Source organism: Scomber scombrus, chromosome 21 (assembly GCF_963691925.1).
Source record: "Scomber scombrus chromosome 21, fScoSco1.1, whole genome shotgun sequence".
NCBI lineage: Eukaryota > Metazoa > Chordata > Actinopteri > Scombriformes > Scombridae > Scomber > Scomber scombrus.
The window spans coordinates 14771279-14795139 of record NC_084990.1 but is presented as its reverse complement, the minus strand read 5'-3'; the positions used below and the strand labels follow the sequence as shown (position 1 = coordinate 14795139).

Below are 23861 nucleotides of genomic sequence, written 5' to 3'. Positions count from 1 at the left end.
ATTAAACAAGGTATAGTCAACATACAGTAACAGTCAGACCTTTCAATACAGTCACTACAGGCAGTCTAGTGAAGCTCATAATGTTCATGATTCTACTGAAAATCTCAGTGTTTATTCAACTCAACTAAAAGTCCACTAGCTTGTTTCCAGATCTGTCAGTCATATCATGCAGTCTTTATGAATGGATGGAGTTATCTCAGTTGTCATATAGATGGATTTGTTAGTACCTCTCATGATTTCATGCATAGCACTTCACACATGAAGACGTGATTAAAAGCTCTGAGAAATGCTAGTAAGTGGACCTGGAGCTGGGAGTGATTTGTGAAACTATTTCCAATGAAGAATGAACTTCCATCCTTAACTCTATGGTAATTTTTTAGGCTGTAGATTATAATTGTTTAATCATGTGCTACAAAAGTGAGTAATATTAAGATGAATTTCACATCAGAATGTGTCAGCTTTAGTCTAGCTACAAGATAAATTAAGACAAATTAGTGGCCAGACACTCCCTGCATGAGTTGACCTTTTCCTCAGTAGTCATTTGACTTGTCATAGCAGGAAAAGCACAGGTGTAACTTATAACATTAATAATGTCTATATTTCATTAAAGTGTCCCAGTGACCCAGCATGCTAACACCTAAATGGGACATTTAGGCATTTCAATTTATTTTATTAATTACACCTGGGCTCTTCATTTAACGTCAAGTCAAAATGTCCACTGCTGCATCAGTCTCAAACAAAAATTTGGTATTTAAGCAGCCATAAATCGTGACAGTTTAATACTTAGTACGATAGACCCTCGCCAAAACTGATTCATAATAACATTATATTTGCTCAACACCACAAACTACTGCCTCAAACTGGCCACAGTTTAATCAACAATTCTTCCAGTCTGAAACAAAACTGAACATTATGAGCTTCCCCAAATTGATATTTACTGCAGGGCTTTTGTATTATCAGTGGTTCTCTTATGTTATCTGTCCCCCGTATTTTAATCATTTTCTCCTTTATAAAAGATCTGTGTACAAGTGGCAGAAACAGATGCTTAGTTGTTTTGTTTATGAGTCTGAGGCCTCTTGGTGGCAGATTTTGATTTCAAGAACACTTGTCCAATATCTGCTAACCGTGTAAGTGTTCGAACATGTCCCAAAGCAGGAGTTGGGTCGGGCCTGTACACTGCAACAAGTTTTTCAGCTGCATTATAGACAGAGAGCTTTTTAACCCAGCCAGAAAAAAATGTGGATTATGGAGGCACAACAAGCTGTCATTGTTTGACATTGATTCTGCAGGTTTTGCAAATTCAGACTTCCCAGGAGAGATGTTTTTTTTTTTAAAGTTAGATAAAGGACTGAGAAAACCAAGAACATGCTTGGGAAATGTCATAAACCTCTTTAAAATAGGTGTTAATTTATTTTGGCTCGTAGTGTTGTCTCTTGTAAACGTTCACATCTGCAAAACATGAGGAGTTATTACACATTCAGTATATATTTACTATTCCAGAAGAGCCCCTCGCCATTTCCAAGCATTTTCTGCACACCTGTTTTTACGAAGGGCCATTAATCACCTTCACTCACCGCCACCTGTGTCACTCTACCCGGCTGACCAGCTTGATCAATCAGTACTCTGAAAATAAAACCCTGTAATGAGCTACTGGCCAATAAGATGGCACTTTTAATGTTGATTTATGAGACTGTCTCTTTCTGTAGCTTACCACACAAATTTAGCTGCTTTAATCTAACGCAGTGTATGAAATTAAATTAATACTTTATCCATTGTTTAATTTCTGGCTTATTTCAACCTCATTCTGTTATCATCAGAACGTTATTGACTTTTTCTGTGTCAGATAATAGCTTTTGAAGATCATCATTCATACTTAAAAGTGTGGGACTGATCCAGTACGAAGGGAGAGGTGCTGTGTGTGTGTTTGTGGTGACTTCTGGTAACAAACTTTTAAACTTCTAGACTTATTGAAATTAGGAGCTTTGACGTGTTCCAGTATTTATGGAAATCTGGGTACATATCCAACTGTCTAGCTTTCTGGTGCAGAATAACACACCTCTGTGCATGTCACCTCTCCTGGTGAACATTTCTGCTAGCCAGCAGGTGAAAATCAGCAACTGGTGACTTCACATGGAAAGAGACACACGCTTTCCTCGGGCCGACAGAGGGAGTTAGCAGAGCAGGAAGAATCACGTCACTCCAAACTGGGTAAAAAACATGAGACAGCAAAACATCAAAAAGTGGATACAGATACTGTCTGAGGTCAAAGTGACAGGTGCATGCCAGGGTCTGAAAAATGAGGGGGAAAAGAGTTTTGCTGCTGTTTTGTGCACTGATTTTTAGAGACACACACACAGACATGATAAACATATTTTTAGATTCAGTGAGACTTATGCTTTCTGAGGATAATATTGTCTACTATTATCTACTGAATTAGAATTAGACCTAAAAGTCCAAAACGTGCGTGAAAATAGCAACATTTTTAAGTATCCCTCAGTATCAAAGTAATCCAGTGATAGATGTTTGTTCAACCATGTGTACATTGTAAACAGGAACTGCTAATAGCTAATTTGGCATACTTTTAATAGTGCCAATTTGCTGAATAGAAGAGAGTGGTTTACTCAGCAGGCATTTATGCAACCTACTGCTATATGTGTGGTTTATGTGATCTATATTTATCAGGCAATCACAACTCTGCCAAATGTTAGCATGCTAAAATATTACCCACAGCTAAATAGACTTTGGCTCTACCAACAAGCCAGAAGTGTGAAACTGTAGCTTTTCTGCATGACATTACCTTATGGAGCTCTGGAGTGGCTTCCCTTTGTGATGCTAAAACTTGAAGCAATGGATTGATCTTATACCATTAAAATGTGATGGTGATAAGGTTGACATGCAAAGTTTATAAAAAAGTTACATGCCTTTGAGCTTCCCTGTCGCACATTGCACTTTTCCTCTTTGACCACTGATCACTTGGATTTACTTGAACACATAAAACAAAATTAACTTTACTGGTTTACTTTTGGAAAGTGATTTCACTTCCTCTTCATTTTTTACAGTAGTAAAAAGCACAGATGTAATCAGTTCAATTTTTGATGGATCATTTTAGATTAAGGTCGAGGTTATACAGTGGACAGGGTTAACATAAAGATTTGGGAATGATGGAGATGTATTGTTCACCTCTGTGTGTTTGTCCAGTTGTGAGTAACAGTAGTGCATCATTGAAGCTGTGTCGACATACGTATCTGACCGAAGACATTTATAATCTGGAAAGTAATATGACCTCCATTTTGCTCCAGTTTGCTGGCGTAATGCTGCCCTTACTGACACATTTCTTTAAAATAAAAGGAATTATGTCCTTATTATTAGTGACAAAATGCTATTACACCAGTAATTATCACCACTGCAACTGTAATAAAAACAGTCCAGTTTAGACTCACAGGTCAGTCTCTAAACCAGTGGTCTCCAACCCTGCTCCTGGAGAGCTACTGCCCTGCATGTTTTAGGTATCTCCTCACTCTAACACACCTGATTCTAATAATCAACTCGTTATCAAGCCCTTTGACGAGCCTCAGCTGCTTGATATCGAGTTAGAGTGAGGAGATACCTAAAACATGCAGGGCAGTAGCTCTCCAGGAGCAGGGTTGGAGACCACTGCTCTAAACGCTTCACTCATAGAGACTGAGGACAATCTCCCAGGTTTTGAAAAAACTAGAAAATATTAATAAACTGCCAACAATCTCTTGAGTACTGTGCTATACTGTGACAGAAATAAAGAGGGAATCGTCTCAGATGAAGTTAGATTCTTAAAAATATATTTTGAAGCATATAATGTGGGAGATATCAAGGAGACAGTCACATTATACAGTAGGTGGTCTTACACTGTCGGGTGCAACTGAGGATGCTAAATAGCGACATGCTTTAAGAGCCAGACACAGCTGTCAGAGGCAATGAGAGAACTTGCCAAAATATGCCAAATAACATTTTTTTTAAAAACAGGTTCATTGTTCAATGTGCACCTCTCGAGATGCATCAACGGCATCAACACTGACAGAGTTCAAACAACCAGCCGGCAGCAGGCCACAGTGTCAGAGCCATCTCATCCACTAATTGAAAGTTAAGCTGAGGCTCACTCATGGGCCTCATTTTGTCAGTCCCTCAGGGTGAAGGGCCTCTCGTCTCCCCACACAGAGCACAGAGTGATTTCACACCTGCCATGTCTGAACCGGTTAAATGAACCCCTCAGCGTTTGACCCCTTTTGTTTTGGCTGTTGTGAAATTAACAGTCAAATTGAGCAGTGCAGCAAACAATTGCTTGGACTAAAATTAGCCATGAAATGGTTTTATCAGGAGCAAAAGTGCAACTGGGCCAAAAGCCGATGGAAAATAGCCAGTAAATTATCCATTTAAAGATGCAGACCAGTTCCATTTTTTTCCGGTTTCCTCTACTAATTTGTCATATTTAGATTTGCAACTAATGATTTTTTCATTACTGATTCATCTGCCATTTTTCCCTCGAGTGATTGATATCGTTTGGACTATAAAATGTCAAAAAGTGATGATAAATGGCCACTGCAATAGCCTGGAAATCCTAGGTGATATCTTTAAATGCCTTGCTTTGCCTGACCAACATTTTAAAACCCGAAGATATTTATCTTGCTATCCCTCACAACAAAGAAAAGCAACAAATCCTAATTTTTTTGAGAACCTGGAGCCAGAGTTCCAGATTTTTGGTAGAAAATTGTTATTTTAATGATTATGAAAATGAATGCAGATTAATATTCTGTAAAGTATTCATTGACTTATTGTTTCAACTCTAGTGATATTTACATCAAAATAACAATAATGTTGATTATAAAGCAGTGGCCTTTATAACCAACAGAAAACCAGATGGACAAGTCAACCATTAGTGCAAGATAGTTGGATTTGTTTATTTATAGCACTGAGCATCATTGTCTGTGGTAGCTGATGTACAACAACATCCTGTAAAAACAACATGAGTCACTACAGGATTAAAAAACAAAAGAAAAACAAATCAATTTTCAGGCAGATATTGGCAGAATAGCTAAACAGATCATCCTGTAATTCTTGTAAACAAAAAGGAAAATCTAACATATCCACAATTGTGAGGTCTCATACGATGTCGTGCAGTTTTCTCAGGAAGTCATCCTCCCTGTCGCCTGTGTTTCAGTAGAGAGGAGAAAAGGAGGACGAGCCAAGTCAATTAAGGTGACTATTAGTATAATTCAGTCTGTGCTACGATTAAACCAACCTAATAATACCCATTCCCTTCCCACAGCTGAACTAGCATTCCCTTTATTTAGCTTCATGAAGTGATTGCTCAAATGAAAAGAGATTTTAATAGGGTTGTTCTCACTGGGGGCCCTTTTGAAAAGGGAACGGAGCAAAGTACTTTTCACTTCCTTTCCACTCCGCACTAATCTACGGGACCACTGTGGAGTTAGTTCACTTGAGGGGTTACATTTTTCTCATTTTCAGTATACTTTGTGTGTGTATGTGTGTGTCAATCGTGTGTAGAGGAATGTGAGGTGGCTTTTGTGTCGTGTATGTGCTTTAGTGACAAGTACGGCATGACTGTATGGACACTAAAATATATATTTATTGAACATTACAAACAAAAATACATTCAGACATTCAGCTGTTGGAAATGAGAAGGAGCTGTGATGCTGTAAAAGTAACTTTAAAGTCATATTATGTGTTTGTGCACAGTTGGACTATAAAAAGCAGTAAACTTTGCTGTCTGATAAATGATGGAATATAAAGAGAATTTATTAGGAGAATGACTAAAGTGAAGTGGGTGTTCATGTCCCTCACACTCATAAAAATGCTTCAACAGAAAAATAAGTTGTAAAATCCATCAGTGATCTCCCCAAGAGCTTATGTCTATTCAAACGTTTCCTTCTTTCCACGCTCTACCCAAGCCAACAATAGTAATTTGTAACTAAAAGCACCAGGACAAATTTCTGTATTTTCTCATTGTTTGTCAATAGTTATAACACCATGTAAATGTATGTTGTATGTTAAATGTATAAATTGAGTCAGCAGGGTACATAATTGTACTGAATCTAAAGTACAAATGGTGGTGGTACAAAAATGACCTATGAGAAAGGTTCTACCTCAGCCTGTATTATTCTGCATCACCTCTTTCCCGAGTTTTGTAGTCAGTCACTTTCACTGCTGACGTATGGTCCTTCCAACATGGCATTCATTCATTTGAACAAGTGTGGCACCATGAGTCTACAATAAACTAAAATGCTCCTGTATCCTGTAGCTCTCCCTATTTTGAAGAGGAGTCAGTGGGAAGTCGAGTTCCTTTTATTTACGTCCAACAGGATTTAGAGAAGATAAGAGAAGAGAGGACAGGATGTATTGAATGAAAAGGGAAAATTGTAAAAATACAGAAATAATCCTTTGGGGGAGATTTCTATTCTACTCATTTCCTGTCTCTTACCACATGTACTGTATCTACAGTACAAGACATTCTGTGTGTCACATATGTCACAAACAGACATCCCACAATGTGTTAATACCTTAGTGGTCAGATGTCTTTGAAGGTTGTCTGTCAATTGGGTGGTCTTTAGTAAGTCAGAGACTATTTTGGCTCATGCACCAGGCGAGCAATTGGACTGAATAGGCGCCATCTTTGAGTTTGGTATCCAGATCTTATAATGGATCTATTATTCACAAAACCACCCATTGTGCTAGCATTATGCACTGATTTGGCCAAAATGTAGCATGTAGTATGCAGAATGTAAACAAAGGCAAAATGTGCAGTATGCCAAAAAATACCCAGATGTCATAGTGTTTTGGAAAAATCCAGTAGCCTATGCATCCAACCATTCATCTCACTTACTGGGTCCCACAAACTAAAGTGCTGCAACTGGTCATTATTTTTTTTGCTCTCTAATTTGTTGCATCTGATTTTCCACAGGGTGCAGCTCCCTGCGCCCCTTTTATTGGCATCAAATTTGTATTGTTTCTAAGTTTCCTTTATGTAATGTGATTGGACAATTTGTTGATGCCTGTTATTCATTTTTTTTGACAAAACACAGGTGGATCTGGCTCCTTTCAACTATCAGATAGTGTACCCACTACCCACTTTCGCTTTCCAAACACGGAAAACAGCTAAGCCTGGCCTAGCATACTGAAAATTAAATCAATTTAACAGTTTTATACTGCATGCTACTTGGAAAAGCAGTATGCAGTGTGTAGTGCAAACGGCATACTGCGTTAGTCGGTAGTGTGTTGAAGTAGGTGGTTCCAAAAACAGGCACTCAGTCACTCACAGCTGTTGCAGTCCAGCCGAAAATAATGTCAGTCAGGGAGGTGATAACATTTCCTGCACCAGTTATTGCAATTTTTGCATTGAAAGGGAATATTATTAAGATTAAGATAAAAAATTAAGCTTCTCTTCTTCCTGGAACAAAGCGTCCTTTCACTATGAGCAATGAGGAAAGTTGGGTCTCTGTAAATTAAAGAGTGCAGTCTTGACCTGCTCTTTATAAAGAGTGCCCTGAGATAGCTTCTGTTGTGGTTTGGCACCATATCAATAAAATTGACTTGACACTAATGGAAAATCTCTAAATGTCTCAAATAGAGCTTCACTGGAGATTTACTTGCCTCTCTGAAGGTTGAATTGTCTCTTCTCCTGCTGTATGCCAACATACAGTAGGTACATGGCGCCAAAAAAAGCGCCTGTAGGCACATATGCACACAGAGCCAGACACTCTCACATACACACAGAAACATACTCTGTGAGCTGTGAAATAGGACAATTATCAGCCGGATTTTTTGTGTGCATGGCCTCATTTCATACAGAGGAGCTGCTGAGCAAAAGCAGCCATTTTTAAGATGTCACTTTATCTGTCATCACCGACCAGCCTGCACAGTCTTAAGGCCTGCTGTAGTGAGTGTAAGCTAGAGAGGGAGATGCAGAGACTGAGAGAAGGGGGTGATGATCGCTTGTTCACCATTTCCTAATATTTTTTGACTAAGTGGCTGGCAGATATGGCACTAAAACCCTCCGGCAGCTGATAGCTTTAAAGCAGACACCTGTTTTACAATACTCCCAATGGTCATGACATCTAAACAGGTCAGGGATGTCTCTGCAATTATCCAGGGAGTTGAACCTGCAATAAATAGTTCCTTTTTGGTATTCATGCAAGTGCAACGGGGTTGTGTTTGTGAGAACATGAGTCATTATTCTGCATGTGAAACAGAGTCACATGTGCTCAAGAGTCAGTGAATATATTTGAATACTTGAAAGCAAACATGTCAAAAACTGGATTTATCATGTTCGCAAAATTTTGCTTTTTGGGATTGTTTTGATATCTGGGAAGACAGATAAAGCACCACTCTTCATATCCAGACTATATTTGGTAACCGTAATTATTATAATGCCTATAACCATGTATGTGATGGGTTGTGACAGCATTCAAATTCAGAATACAATTTTGGTATGGGGTAAATAACAAGGTTAAGAGAGGCTTTGTAAACAATGTCTGTGTCTGTCTAACCCTAACATGTCATGTGACTCAGAGACTAGAGGTATGCAAAACCAATGTTTAGTAGGTTCACTGCAAGATGAAAGGCTGCTGCGTGGAGCCGACATACGACCACTCTGCTTAAGGCAGAGTCTCGCTGCACATTCATCTGAATGCAGCAGCCTGAAATCAAGTGTAAAACTGTCAGAGTTCGTCAGTGTTGTGCTACCATACCACTCTTATTCAAGTGGACAAGGAGCCAGCAAGGAGCACACAGAGCAGACACGGGCATTGTGTGTGTGTGTGTGTGTGTGTGTGTGTGTGTGTGTGTGTGTGTGTGTGTGTGTGTGTGTGTGTGTGTGTGTGTGTGTGTGTGTGTGTGTGTGTGTGTGTGTGTGTGTGTGTGTTGACAACACTTGTATGACATTTGAGGGCAGGGTTTCAGGTTAGACTGTGTGAGAATAATTGCATTTATTTGAAGTGATTATAGTGCCTGTGGAATGAATAACAATGTATTGAAGGCCAGCCTTCTCCAGTAATTCATACAAGTCTCAGTGTTGCCTCAGGTGTGGTTTGTTTGTTTGGTCGCTGTTGTTTCTGGAATGAGTCAAGTTTTTAGATGCAGCAAATCATAAGGTCATTGTATACTCTGAAAAGAGAGAATAGTGTACTTCTTAAAAAAGAAAAAGCGGTCCACACACTGTCTATCTGAAAGCTGTAATAGGCTCTAAGAAGTCACCAGATCCTTTACTCCTTTACTAATTTGTAACACCACAATGCAAAAGTACTCAAGCCCTACAATTAAAATGCCTTATATATATTTATGCTCTAAAAGGGGCCATTCTGTATAATGGTTACTTGGATTATTATTATTATACATGCATTAGCAGGCCTCTGTTTTAACATACTGTACTTAAGATTCTGATGAGTAGATTAACCTAGTAAATATATTTTATAAACTGATAATTTTGTGTACATTACATCTTTTTAAAATATATATTCTTTGGCCATGTTATGCTTTTAGATGGCTGTCTATGGAAAGATAACAGGAAATGAGGGGAAAGAGGTCGGGAACGAAAACACCGGAAACCAGGGATGTTGTGACTCATGAAGTAGAAGCTAAAAAAGAAGGGGGGGGGGGGACAGGGATATACGTGTAACCGAAGTCAAAGCTCAAAGCACAAAAAAGAGGCTCACACCCCCAAATTAGTTAGATTGTTCATTTTTATATAGTTTTCTATATAACTGTATTTATATAGTTTTTTTTCAAACTTGAGCACAGGGGGAAAACATTTTGGCAATACTTTCTTCCCGGTGTGCAATTTTGCAAACCCATTTTTTGTGCTTTGTATGTTAAATGTTTGAGCATCACTGTGCAGAATGATGTATGTGTAGAATTTGACAGTAGATATAATTTAAGGATTTTAATAAGCTAATTGAACTTTCATTCATGGTAAACCATATCAAATACAAATTATTATTCAAAGTAGAGTATTTTTTATACAATCCATGTTTGGAGGAGATTTTTTTATGTTATCTTGATTTATAGGTGTTAAATAGCCCAATGAATCTTGCCCTTTCAATTCACTGTGGGGCATGTCTGTTTCCAGAAATTGTGTTGCTACTCCAAAATACAACAGTATTCCTACTTAAGCCACTCGTGATTTGTCAGAAACATAAGATGTCAAAAAGACTTTCTGTTGCCTCAGGGCAGCTTACCATATGCAGTAGGGTCCTAATGGGAGTGTATCATGCCCATTTCCAGGTCTATACAGTCTATATAATATGGGACTCTACTGGACTTTTTCATGTTGTTTAAAAAATTACTTACATATCTTATACTGGCCTTTTTTGCAGCCCGTCTGTTCAGTCTGTATCTGAAACAGGTCGTTTTTAGCTCCTGTTTCTTTAAGGCCCCCCTCCCCATGAACCCACTCTGTTCTGATTGGCCACTCTGTTCTTTACCAGAAATATAAACTGCTTACGTAATTCCATACATGTGTAAGCCTGAATCCGATCCGAAATATGTGAGTGGACAACGCAAACAGCCAGCGAATGGACCTCATCAGCAGAGTACAAAACAGACGGCCGTTTGTGGGCATGCACAACCAACCTGACGTCAGTTCGATGGGGAAATAGAGGTTACTTTTTAAATGGAGCGAATATAAATGACCACAAGCATGTTATGTCCATTTTAAAACATGAACAATCTCTCAGGTTTTGCAGGAAAACTGCAGAACCAACAGCTTATTTAGGACACGACTCCTACTTGAGCTGAAAACTAAACCACTGCTGTTTTAATTATGATGCCGATTATATACATCAGTCACGCTGGTGTTGGGTAGTGAAAAAAATAATGACTTGGTGCAGCATGAGTGATTTGGGTGTTTTGAAACCCCTGCACACTCAACCTATTGGAAATGTAAACAGAAGCGTTGAAATAATTGATTCTAATCCAATAGTACCTCACAATCAATCAACACGTGACTGCTGTACGAATCACAACAATACTGTATCTGTCTGTTGATCTCGGCATGTGAGGCTTATCATTTGGATGGAGATGGAAAGCTTTTAAATGTTTCGCCCTCGTCCCCATGATGTTGATAACTCAGGAAAATAATGTTGCACAGCTGCATTTTAAGCAGGAATGTAAGCAGCATAGAAACAGACTGATAAATTGTTCCTATTGTTGTTAAGTAATACCAGGAAGGAAATTACATTTGAGTGTCCCTAAAGGAGCATGCAGGTGTAAACCTTGAATAGGAAATGGTGCTGGGAAGAAGAACAAGAAAGGGGAGATGTGGGATGTTCATGTGATTAATAGCCAGTCCTCTGCCAGCTCTCTCTCTCTCTCTCTCTCTCTCTCTCTCTCTCTCTCTCTCTCTCTCTCTCTCTCTCTCTCTCTCTCTCTCTCTCTCTCTCTCTCTCTCTCTCTCTCTCTCTCTCTCTCTCTCACTTCCCCCCTGTCTCGCTCACTCTCTCGCTTTTTCGCTTACATACTCATACACGCACAGAAGAATACACACTCGCTCTTCAGACACTCTCACCATCACACTCTCAACCTCTTTTCCTTCTTCTCCACTGCCTTTCAATCCTCATCGCTCCTCTCTCTCACCTCCGTCTCATAAAAGGCAGCGTGTTCAGTGGAAAATGACGCTTTTAATTGAAGCACATGTGTGACGTTCTTTAGCTGTGGCAGTTTGGATCGCAGCCAAGATGTGTCACTGACCAAGAGAGGGGACTGCCATTGCATCTCACTTAGAGAAGCTTAAGTGGATAAAAGATAGGAAGAAAGACTGTAAGGAGGCACTTTGTTGGTTTTTGTTGAACTTCTCTGATGGGAGATAAGCTTACAGGAAAAGCTTGATTCAAACACAGAAGAACGTGGCGAACAGAGGAATCATAAGACACGTGGAGATGCTGTTAGGTAAGACTGTTTGTTTACTATGATGTGTCAACATAATGTGTCAGTGCCATTTATTTACAGGAATTTGACATTATCTTTGTAAAGAGCTGAAAAAAAACAATCAGTTTTTATTAAAGTTGTTCGTTTTTTTAAATTAATCTACCTAAATGCATGCAAGCACTACTCTGTCACAGTGTGTTTAACAACAATGACTTCACATCATTGCTCAAGGGCAGAGTCAGTCTCCTGCCTACCATCTGCCCTATTTCAGTTCCCCTGCATCCAAAATAATTCCCAGGGCTGTTTGTTTTTCTAATTGACCCCTTTTGATGATGCCAAGTGTGGAGCTCAGACCCATACAACACTGTCGTTCCCAGATGTGTCAAGTCATTTTAAAGCCACACAAGAACAGCGCTGGTATCACTGTGCAGATTGCTGGCAATTATGTCTTCGCCTCCCCAGGGAAATATGCCCAGATTAGCTCGCATAATTGGAGCCTGTTAAAGATAAAGGCAGTGTGGGGATTTTTAGTCATTTGTGTTTATGTTATTTCAGCTAAGGGAGCAAATTGCTGATTACATTTGGACTTTTAAATGTAGAACTACCTTAGTAGCACGCACGCACACACACACACACACACACACACACACACACACACAAACAATAGTACTAGGAGAAAATCCTCAAGTTCTTAGTTTGACCTCTGCATACATGGACAAGAGTTTAATATGCATTGGTTTATGATTTAACCTCCAATTAACATTGAGACAAAAGTTCTTATAGTCTTGGTGAGATGATGAAGAAATAGCATTTCTCTTCCCACTGCCCTAAAGCATGGGGTTAAAAATATATTAGTATACATTTTGTATTTTGTGATATACTTCAGTAGCTTAGGCACAAATACACACAGTGCAGTGTGTGCCTAGATGGAAATACTAAGAAGTGTCTGTGTGGCAGCTCTGGGCGCTTTCTTCTTTAAATGGCAGATTAGGAAGATCAAAGGGAAACAGTTGGAGAGGAGATAACTGTAGAGTTTTGCCTGGTGGCCATGCTGCAGCTGTCCCCACCCCTCCACCCCTTGTCAAGAACTGCAGTGACAGCCTATGTATATAAATCTCTTTCTCTGTAACATGCCAGAGATGTGACAATGTGCGCAAATCTCAGGATGAAGAATATGTTTCTACGCTCCTTTGCCTACGTCTTTTGTTTAAAATCATTGGATATAAAATAGTATGTTGCACAGCAGAAACTGGGGAAGTTACCCTGGCGTTACCAATGCTTTACTTTAATAAATAGGATAAAACCAGTAGCACAATAGTGTAATAATAACATACACTGAGGACTGCATTTCTGTGTATCCCGCTAATCATATGTTTCCAAAAACATATGATTCCAAACTGCTTTATGGATGGTGCCAACCAATAACTGATATGATAAAACAAACCAGGTAATACAATAAAACAGACAATGACAAGTGTTAAACCTTTAAAATGATTAAATAAAATCCCAACCACTATAAATTCTACAAGACAGAACAATAAAACTGGTTGAAATGATGAAATACCAAAGTATTAAAAGTTAAGAGATTTTCCAATGTTGACAAATTAATTCATTCTGACATTGCAAGATAATTTATTCCAGAGCTTTGGGCCAAATTGTCTCCTTTAGTTTTGAGTTTAGTTGTCAACCCCGTGTGTTCCCTCCTACATGTTTTCTGTTGCTCACTACTGTCAACTACTGGAAAAATCCCAAACATGAATTTAAAAAAAGAAAAACAATAAATGGATTGTGATTAGAATGAATGCATGTCAAGTGTGACAAGGGCTGGTTTAATTTTATTTTTTCCCAATCTAATTTCCTTTTAAAGCAGGTGAAACAAAAGTATGTACTAAAATTCTGCGTCTATTTGTGCAAAGGCCTGTTACACATCGTCATGAAAATAAAAACCCTATATGCAACAGAGGTTAAAAAGGAAATAGCTTTAAAATTACAGCAAATGATTATTGCCGGATCAGGCTAAAATAACATACTGCAGGTAACCACTTACCACAATGGATGCTTTCCATTCTGTAGAGCAGGTATGTTGTGTGCTTACGTATCCTCTGCTTTTGGCCAAATAAGACAAAGGTTACTTCATCTTTCATACATCATTCTTCATCTGTTATTTCAGATTTTACTTCAGTTAGGAATAGTCCTCCTAGAAAGATTGATGCTCTCTTAAATAATATTTTGTAATCATCTTATCCAAAGTTGTTAAATATTGACAGCAGCATTTTTCTTATTATTTCAGTAACTAAAAAACAGTATTTTTGGATTTGGATTTTGTTCTGGCCAGGCGTACAGTACAAACCCTCTGAAAAACAAAACATTTTACATGAAGTCATTATCTTGTTAAATGCAGTATCCATAATAACTCTGTCGCTGTTATTAGAGGAAGTAACACACAAGCCAAGTACAACAGAGTAAAATTTCTTAATACAGTTGAAACAATGCATGTACTGTAGTGCTTTCTGACATGAATACTGAATTAATTTTAATCTGCTAGAAACCTATAGCATTAGTGTCATAATGACCTGTCATATTAGCTATGTGACATTAATCTGTGTTGAGTGGGGGAGACAGATGAGAGACAGACTAAGCAAGTACTTGTTTCCTCTGCTGCGGAAAAGTTTTTTTCAAAATGTGCGAGGAGACAAAAGTTCATGAGTCATATCAGATGGGTACATTAATTTTCCTGTTGGGGTTCATATACACCATCCAGCAGTGTTAATGAATCATTATTCTAATCGTGGGGTAATGAGTATGGCGCAGTATGGTTTTAATTGCAATACTGATCGTACAGATTATCTCAGTGAACAAATTTAATTAGACTGCTGTACTTTGACTCAGTGCCTAATGTCAGAGAGATTGTTTTAATGTCTTTGTTACACAGCAGTATTTGAAACACTCATCATCAGTGAGAAGGCAAGTCAGTGCAATATGACGTCCCATAGAAAACATTGTCTAAACATAGTCAAAATTCATCTGTCAGACAAAAATAACAATATTATAATAACAATCACCCACACTATCTTACTTTTACAGAATCCATATGTGACAGACATGCCATATTTTTCTGTTGCCACGTGAAAACAATGACAAAGCAGATACTGTATGTTTAAAAAAAAAAACACACATTTGGGTAATAGGAGAAATATACTTATACTGCCCCTTTATGCAGTCCTTCAGTTCAGTGTCTCTTTAAGGCCCCCCATTTACCCACTCTGTTCTGATTGGCCAGCTTCTGGAGGCTTTCCCTCACACCATACATAAGCAACATACATAAATCTCAATTTCATTTCACAAAATGTATCGATCACAGGAACTCATTTGAATACCATAATAGTACAATCTGCATAGATGAATGTGTCATGCTGATTAAATTGTTTTGGGTTGTAATGTCTTTTTTATATTGCCATGTGTTTCTTTTATATCCTGCCTTGATGCCTTTCATGTATTATGTAAAGGACGTTGAATTGCCTTGTTGTTGAAATGTGCTATACAAATAAACTTGCCTTGCCTTGTACTAAATCTTAGGCTGCATCAAAACCTGCCCTCCTTTACCTGAGCTCTGTTAACAGAGACTGACAGCCCCAATCAGTCACTGTAGAGTGTTGACAGTGTGAGTTTGATTAGGCTGGCTGGTAATGACTGTGGGAGTTCAGACACACATACACTCGCACACATACATACGCACACATACACACACACACACACACACACACACACACACACACACACACACACACACAAGGACATTGCAATGACTTACAATGTTTTTGAAGCCTACTGCCACCCAAACACCGAGCTACATGCTGAACCCCGACACAATCACTAACCTTAATGAATAGATTTGTGAGGACTTTTGTTTTGTTTGCAGATGTAAGTCCCCACATCCTGCTTCACACAAGTAGGCACACACACATTACTGGTTTTAGTGGCTTTACCATAACTTCAATTCAACTTGAGGTCAAATATAATGCCAAGATTCCTAGCATTAGTTTTGACATAGGGGTCAAGTAAGCCAACACATTGAAAGATGCCATTTGTGGTATTTTCATGGCCAACACTGAGATGCTCAGTTTTGTCAGGATTTAATTGAAGAAAGTTGAGAGACATCCAGTTTTTTATGGCAGCTAAATAGTTCTGTAGAGTGTCTAGATTGCTATAATCATCTGGTTTTACTGAAAAATATAGCTGAGTGTCGTCCACGTAATAATGATAGGATATACAACCAAAGTGACAGATAATCTGGCCCAAAGGAAGCATAAAGTCAAAAGAATAGGACCCAGGATTGATCTCTGGGTTACCCCGTATAACAGTGGAGCAGATGAGGACACATAGTAACCCATAAATACTAAAACATCTTTCCCTGAGGTACCAGCACATGTATTTAGTATATTAATGAGGATGGAGCGATTGGTGAAATTGAAATTGAAACATATTTTTCCCAACTTGAAGAAGCTGTCTAGCGAGTTTTTTCCAGTATTTCGGAAATGAAAGGTAATTTCAAGATGGGTCTAAAATTGTTCAGACTGGATGGATCATGGCCGGGTTTTATATAGAAGGGACTGGACAGTAGCTGTTTTAAATTGTTTGGGGACATAACCAGAGGTGAAGGAAATGTTTATAATAATAAGTACAGTCAGGCCAATGACAGGTAGGAAAAAAATTATAAATACAATTCATGATCTTCAGTTGAAGTGGCAGAGGCAACAGCATGAACAAGTTGCACAAGCTGGTTGAGTGTGCTAAACAGAGCTCAGGGATTATGACTATTAAGTAGTAATTAAGTCTGAGAAGTAAGTTCTTTTTGCATCCTGAGCAAAGTCAAAAGCTCTTTCATGTGTAGAAAATGAACATTGAGTCTTTTTCCATCTGTGCTCAGCCCTCCTGCAGTCCTGCTTACAGCTGTTGATAGCATCATTTATCCAAAGAGATGAGTTGGTGGCTGCTACTGACCTTGTCGTAATAGGTACAATTTCTAATGCCAAGGAACACAAGTTATTGAAATTATTGGCCAGATCATTCATGTTAGAGGTTTTAATAAGGCTCTCATATAAATCAGAGGAAATAAATGTGAACTTTGAAGCAGACTGGTTATTAAAAATGTGAAAAGATACTGATAGCTTCTGAATTAGAGAAGTTGCCTGGATGCAGGAGTCAAATAGGAAAATTATGGTCAGAGGTCAATTTATGATCAGAGATGGTCTATCAATGAGAGGGCGTTTATAGTGAGGCCTAGATTAAAACGAAGTCAAGGGTGTGGCCTTGGTTATGAGATGAATCATAGACATGCTGCACCAGATTGAATGAATCAGTAATGTTTAGGACTTCAATGGCAAAATGGCTAGATGTGTTATTGATGAGGATATTAAAATCCCCCTCATCAATAATTTTATCATGATTGAGGACAATGGAGGATAGGCATTCGGAAAATTATGCTAAAAAGCTGTTGTTTGGTTTGGGAGGTAGATTGAAATAGAGAAGACAGGGTTTTGACAGTTGATTTTAAACATGACCATCTCAAAGCTCTTAAAGTTATCGACAGTGATGTGTTCCTCCTCGGAGAGTTTAAATAACTGTAGTCATTAGGGCAGAGTTCGACTAAATGACAGCAGTCCCCAGTCTTTAGCCAGGTCTCTGTCAAAATCACAAAATCTAAATTATGGGATGTGATCACTTCATTAAGGACAGATGTTTTGTTTGACAGAGACCTAGCATTGAATATAGTTGAATTGGACTGCACAGACTGTTCATGATTGTAAGTAATATGGACCAAGTTACTATTGGGGATAAAGTTTGTGATGACAGGATTCAGACATTCAGAGTTCTCTAGCAAGTTCATATAAAAAGTGAAGGGGGACGACAGTTTCCGTTTTGGGGATCAGTAATAAGTGATATTAAATGATAAGTGTGGTTATAGTGACAGTATTAGCACAGCAATTAATAAAATGTGCTACATGGCATAACAACAAACACCTGGATGCCAGCTGTTGTACGAATAAAATGAATAAACCCAAAGGGCTTTTCAGCACATGCAAGAAATTCTTAACTAGCTCCAACAGTGGAAAGTGCCAGCATCGGTGTTTGTATGAATAGACTGGTTAAAATGAAAAAGGTTGAGCCTGCACAGCATTATGTGCATCTCCTCAAGGTGTAAGATGAGTTGTCTCAGGTGTTTTTTTGTGTCAACAGCCATCAGACTGTGTGATGCTACCTGTCCAAATAGTTCCACACTCCGGCTCCCTTTCCATATATTGTGTCATATGTTTTAATAGTTCCTTCCCTGTTTCTCAGTGTATGGTTTAGCATACATTCTGCTATATCTGACATCGTACAGCAATAGTGCACATGGACTTATTGTATAGCCCCTGATGTCTGTCAGTCTGTTGGTAGGTAAGCCTGTCCAACACTTTGGCCCAGAGAAGGTTATACCAAAAACAACTGCTGGTCAGATTGTCATGAAATTTGATAGAAAATATTTACTGTGCCTTGAAAATGATTCTTGCTGATTTTAGTGACATTCTGACCTTTTCATCTCACACCACCTGCTGATCAAAGTAACACTCTCAACACCTTGCTCCATGACAAAGTATCTTGAAAACAAAATGCCACATTTGTGTATAAAGTTGTGTATAAAACGAATACAATCTAATAGGCAGATTGGCATGACATTTATTGAACACATTCACATATGGATCAAAGTGAATCAGAACATTTTTAGAAAGTTAAAGAGTCCTACAATATCACATTTCTGTTTGTTTTTGCTATATGCAGTAAGAATAACATAAACAACAAAGCTTAACAGTCACTTTTAATAGATATGCAAAATGATAATTTGTTCTGTTGAAAGCAGTTTTTTCTGTGTTACCACCATTGGAGGAAGGACTCTTAAGGACACTGGCACTTCTCAGAGGAAAGGTGCTATAGCTACTCTTGACACGCATGAAGTTGTCTTTGCAGTATTTTTTTACCTCCGGCTGGCTACTGTGCATGAGCTGGTGCTGACTGGGGACATTTTTCAAGTTTTCTTAAGGAACTAATCTCTCTTTCAAGTGGTGACAAACGATTAAGGTCAATTTTTACAGAAACTCCTAAATGACTCAAATGTTGCACAGGTTTCAGTTTGTGATATACACATGTGAACACACAGACATACACACATTTAAACTGCACATTCTGTCAGCAAAATGCTTTCACGTTTTGGTATTTGCTGAAATGCTGACATGAATGAAAATATTGTGCTTCCAAATCTGGTGACGTGCCTTGAGAATCAAGCAGAAAATGCAAAACCTGCTAAAATATGCAGCAGCCAAGAGACATGACATTGCCCAAAAAAACCTTGACTGCAAATTGAAGTGCTCTCCATTAGGATCTATGTAATACACTGTCAAGATGTTTGCATGATTAGGTTAGTGTATAACAAGGCTGCTCAAAATATTTTTAAGATTCAAGTAAAGACGTGCTTCTTTTAGCCATGCAGCCTTTGGCCTGTTCCTTCAAATCTGTGTTTTAACAAATATGATGATATTATTACTGTAGGATCAAATGTTTTCAATAAAATATTAAATATATTGCTGTTGCTTTTTCTTTACTGAACAGTGTTAACAAGAAAGAGGACCGGAAAGACCTCAGTAATGAATGTGCTGATACTAGCTTTCTTCTTTAATGTAGCCCTGATAAACATCTTTCTAGACGCACCAGTAGGCAGAGATCCTGTGATTATCATCTCTGAAGTCGCTTATGCGTAATCCTTCAAACTCACTCCACCATGCAGACTGCCAGCTTTACTGCAGCTCAGAGAAGAGCATCGAAACAGAAAGCTGCTAATTACTAAGTTCATGGGGCGTATAAAGCTACAGATAGACTTTAAATATCAATAAATGTGTGGTGCACATGTGCCGACTGCCGTTCAGCAGGTCTGATGGACTCGGGCTTATCTCAATTCAAGCAGATGGTGGCAGTTTATTTTAAGTGTGCTTGATACAAATGTGCAGAATGCTATGGAGGGGCAGGGGCTCTGCGAAAGAAACACATTGCTCTATCTGAGCAGCACTAATAGTGTATTCATGCTCATTTCCCTGCAGATCAGCTTTATTGTTAGTTTATCCTTCATGGCTACGATGCAAAAACTTATCAGAATCTAACAGCACATCACTACTGAGTACATCATGTGCATTAAAATTCATTTTGCGTTTGCCTGCATTCAAAAGACACTGTTTCCTCTACATAAACAACACAGACATCGTAGTGTGAATAACTCATATGTTGCTTTAAATACCAAAAATGTTGCATTGTTAATCTACTAGGCAGAGCTGTAAATTTACATCATTTAGTACCAGTGTTACATTACCAGATAGTGTGAATACGATTCCTTATGGAAACTCCACTTGCTGCTTCCTTGAGAGTTCTGGTCAAATGTCTTTGTGTTGTGTTGCATTATGCATGTTTAGACTACAAATATTCATTGCATTTTGCTGGCTGATCTGCTCTTTTGTGCCTGAAGCCCTGCCTGTAAGACTGTAGAAATCTGATAAATTGTGACTCTCTTGAATGTTTTTGCTTTAATTCTGCTGTGCAGATAATAAACGCTGCTGTAGCTTAGCAGAGTAATCGCAGTATCCCGTGATTTTTCTTTGACCAGAAGACACTAGTCCTGGATTTCACCTTGAACACATTCAATAGCAGTTTATGGACCCTGGGGTGAAAATGGGCCCACAGTGCTCCAGTTGAAACTAGGACAGATTACCGCGGGGAGCCTGATCTGGGCTGGATGGTGCCCCGCAGCCAGGTAGAAATTCTCACGAAGCTGCCGGCTCTGCCAGCTGCGGCTGTATGTGTTTAAATAGACAGTGACAGCCAGCGGGAGAATTTGCCTGTTGGCTGCCAGTCGTGGCCTAAATGTATTTTGTCACAATAAAGATGATTTATTTGAAGACCACATAGTGCAAGGTGGGGGCAGCACATTAAGCCATCATGGAAATTAGGCCTTCTCTCTCCACCTTTTTGTTTCCAGTGGAGAGAGCTTAGCGGTGCTGTCAATGGCAGTTTTAATGGATGCTAATTCATCCTCCAGAACTCATCATAAATGCCTGGTTCTCTGCCTGTTGTGTAAGCAATGAATGGCATCATCTTTACTGCAGAAGCACACCGCACTAACCACTTCTGTTTTATGATTCAGAAAAGCTGTGTGCTTCATGCCATTATGGAGTAAATGCAAATAGAAAGATTGCTGTTGGTTAAAGATAGAGTGAGTGGGATTTTTTTTTTTTAAATCTTCAACATATAGAATACACTACTATAGACTAATATAGATACACTGTGCAGCAGTCACTTATGATGGCTTTATGTTATGCATTAAAAACAGCTGGGAGGAAGAAGTTGGGCCAAAAGAAAGCAGCTCATGGTGGTCATTATAGCAGTATAATTAGAGATAATTGTTAATTGAATGTGTGTTTTTGCATCCATGCATCTGTGATTGCATGGACATTAATATGTAACCAGCCGTGGTAATACATTACAACTAATACCCAAAATACATATTTTATTATATATAGTAAATGTTTTCATGAATATAAATTGTTTACAAGGGCGAGTTGTATAATATAATGTGTTTTTATTAAAGAGTTTGTGTGTTTGTTTGTTTGTTTGTTTGTTTGTTTGTTTGTATTACATCTGATGTTAATTCAGTTTCAACTCAACAAGAGCCTGTATCACTGCAGCATTCCATCAACTGGAAACCTTAGAAGTCAAAATCCTGCTGTAGCTGACTCAGTTTACACTTAGCTGACTGTTATTAAAATGTTGGTCGCTGCAACAGATCAGCTCATCCAACTAAGAAGCATTTTCTGTGTGACCAAAGTCTATTATAGCTCAGTCTTTTTGTGCCATAGAGCTCTATTGTTCAACACATACACACTGTAGTTTATTTTGAGTCAATCCGTCATATGTACCAAAAACCATAAAATATATCACGTGCACTAATGTCATGTGAAAACTGTCCTCACAGAAGCATATTAATCTGGTTGCCCCTCTGCATTTTGTCCTGCTATAGATTCACCCACAACACATCAGCTTAGGTCTCTGTCACTCTGGCTGAATCTGCTTCCATGCTTTAATGCAGAGATGCATAATACATTTATCATATTATTGTGGTGACATTTTGGATGTTTTCCACATTAAATGCAGTAAAATTCTGCAACATCCCTAATTCTTTTGTTAATGTCACAAAGCATTAACACCACACAGAGGAAGCTCATCAGGGGATCTTAGTAGGTGTCTGAAATGAGAGCGTGCCTCCAAACCGCCACATTCGTTCAAACTGAACACAGAGAGCCCTGCTCAGACAGATGATCCAGGGAAATGCATTCACCATGAAAAGTGCCAAAGCAGCCTTTCCTCTGATGCTTTTGCTCTGATTCGCCGCTATGAAAGCTTCTCATCCCCCCTTTCTTTCCGCTCTTCATGAAAAGATGCCATTTCTCTCCCTCTGCGATTGCTTGGATGTTGAGTCACCCAGAGACTAATCTTGGAAATAATAGAGATTAAGCTTTTCCCCCAGTTCTTTTTTTAACGTTGCTGTAATTTCTCCAGCTCATAATCTTTCATCCCTTCTCAATACGTGAAGGTTTGCTGCTGTGACCTACACTCCCAGCCTCTATGAAGAAGCCATTTTCCTGCATAGAAAAAAGAAAGTGAATGCAGATTAGTGAGCAGGAACTGGCTCATTTTCATGTGTTGAATTACATTTATAGTTGCATGTGTAGTGGTATCTAAAGTGATGTGACCAACCCACTGTTCATGTTTGTAATAGATGTGTTGTCTATTGGTCAGTCCACCACAAAATTTCACGACAATCTACATCTATATACGGCCCACATTCATAGATTGAGACCATAATAACTCATTGAAAACATTATTCAATATATATATATATAATTTAACAATATATTTATTATAAAAACGACTATTTCTAAAGAGAAGTTGAATGCGAGTTAAACACAGCCAGGGATTGTTTGGGGCCAGCATCTAGAGGTCATCGGTAGCATTGCACTTAAAGGTACTTCCACATTGGCTTCAGCCTCAAGCCTTGGTAGTTACTGTTTGGTACACACCAGATGTTAATAATCCCCCGAGGGTGAATCCTAATGACTTCTCCTGACTTCTAATGAAGCACCACCATCAGGTCAAACTTTTGACTTATCTCTTGACTTTTTAGGTTAAAATTCATGAAATCAAAATTTAAAATGTGTCCAATACTTTGGTTTTCTGACTAAATATATGCAAAGCATTCCCATCAACCTCAGCTGCACTTTATGTGTAGTGCTATTAGCAAGTTTTATCACACAAAACATTAAACCTGTCAAATATCAACAAGATGACATTAGCATCTTGCTCAAAGCACCACTGGCATGGCTGCAGACTAGTGTCATGTATTTCCTTGTATGTGAGGTCATTTTATATCTTAACATGATTTTCTAGATCCCCTCACTCAACCTTTTTATTTTAGGTTATGGGCACAGTATGAGTTCATGCAATTCTACAGTGATGAACTGCTATTTATAAAAACTAATCAAGCCCAGCTGGTTAACACATTCCCAGCATGACGAAACAAATATAACCACAGCTTTAGTCCATCTTGTCAGATTGGCTGGAATGAAGCTTTTGTGACACTTGCCGGGTGCAAACGAGATGGGTAACTCACTTGAAAGGGACAGTCCTGTCAAAAGCGTGTTCCTCTTGTCGCCTGATGTTGTACAAATCCTCATAGTTGATGGCAGTTTTTAGTTTGTTCAGTGCAAAATGCAGTTAATTAAACGTCTCGCCCTGCTGTGTTTTGTGAATTTATGCGTAGGAGATTAATGAGATCAATTTCAGATTTGGGAATCAATGTCCCCAAAAGTCATACT

The 23861-nt window shown here is 38.6% G+C and overlaps 1 protein-coding gene across 1 annotated transcript in view; it reads left to right on the top strand.

Annotated features, from left to right (window-relative positions):
- Positions 1-23861, top strand: part of LOC134003112 (zinc finger protein 385C-like) — a 38842-nt gene that overhangs the window by 348 nt on the left and 14633 nt on the right. The gene's annotated exons all lie outside the window — the stretch shown is intronic.